The sequence below is a fragment of the Sinocyclocheilus rhinocerous genome, unplaced genomic scaffold (genome assembly GCF_001515625.1).
Source record: "Sinocyclocheilus rhinocerous isolate Xijiao unplaced genomic scaffold, SAMN03320098_v1.1 scaffold1223, whole genome shotgun sequence".
NCBI classification, from domain to species: domain Eukaryota; kingdom Metazoa; phylum Chordata; class Actinopteri; order Cypriniformes; family Cyprinidae; genus Sinocyclocheilus; species Sinocyclocheilus rhinocerous.
This window is the reverse complement of record NW_015641045.1, coordinates 148,661-149,915: the sequence shown is the minus strand read 5'-3', so window position 1 is coordinate 149,915 and position 1,255 is coordinate 148,661. Positions and strand designations below refer to the sequence as shown.

The 1,255-nt window shown below is 32.5% G+C and overlaps 1 protein-coding gene across 1 annotated transcript in view; it reads right to left on the bottom strand.

The window, feature by feature from the left end:
- LOC107754415 (inhibitor of nuclear factor kappa-B kinase subunit beta-like) overlaps positions 1–935 on the bottom strand; it is a 31,518-nt gene extending 30,583 nt beyond the window's left edge. The window contains exon 1 of the mRNA XM_016570851.1: positions 772–935. The gene's annotated coding sequence lies outside the window, so the exon portion shown is untranslated. The remainder of the gene's footprint in view (positions 1–771) is intronic.
- Between the last annotated feature and the right edge of the window lie 320 nt (positions 936–1,255).

Sequence of the window (1,255 nt, the reverse complement as noted above, 5' to 3'; positions counted from 1 at the left end):
TTTTTTTTTTTTGTGAGTGAGATTAATTAATGCATATTCATATTTATTTTAGAACTACAGTAACATCTTCTGATTTCTGTCACCATGGGGACACCAGAGCTGTCAATCAATAAATTGGAAAAAAAAAAAAACTTGCGCTACTTATTTGAAAAAGTAACTCAGATATTCTCTTGTAAATTAAAAAGTAATGCGTTACTTTACTAGTTACTTGGGAAAAAAGTAATCTGATTACGTAACTCGCGTTACTTGTAATGCGTTACCCCAACACTGATAACTAATGTAAATATATATATTTTTATATATTAGGACAGGTGTATATGTGTATGCAAATGCACAGAATTATAATAAATAACCTGAGCTACATCTGACATCTGAGGAGGTCTTTATTAATAAAAATGATAAATAATGTTTTGTGTGTGTGTGTGTGCGTGTATATACACACACAAACATACATATATAAACACACTAGGTCTATATGTTCTATGTGTGAGACTTCAAAATAAGAAAGTGAACTACTTTCTGTTTTTAAACGGGGTTGAATATATTGTGTGACTTTATGAAACACTGTTTTGTTGTTTATAATCGGCGTATCTTTGTACACAAGATCAGATCAGTTCAACAATCTTTCAGGAATCTGCTATATTATCTAAGAAAACTAACTAAAGTTCAGGTATTTAAAGCTGTTTATTCGGAGTATATTGTATATCCGCGCAAAATCAGCTCGTGTAGAATTTGACACATTGTACCGTCATTAATGTGAAGTGATTTTACCTGTCAGATCTGATCTGATCTACACGAAAACACAATCTCCAAAACACTTTTCTTCGTCTTAGAACAGATTATTCCTGCGATCTTTACACACACGCGGATTTCTTCAGTAAATGTTTTATGATTGCGTTTTGAAAGCAGAAGAGCTTTGAGTTTCTCTACTTCCTGAAACTTTCCTTTCCCGTAAATATTGTAAAAGCGCGGACGCACAAGAGAAATATCCGTACTCACGATAGGCTACTATACTACACATACTACGATACTAAGCACAGACGATCATTATACTGTATAATAAACGTACCTAATAAAGAATTATACTAGACTATACCACACACAGCACGACGAGAGGTTTAATGAACGCGCAATCCCTCTAAAATCAGTCTTTCTGAACAAATTTCAATGAACACGTTTATAATGAGAATATTTCAGTTTAGATGAAGTTTAGATCTATCTATCTATCATCTATCTATCTATCTATCTATCTATC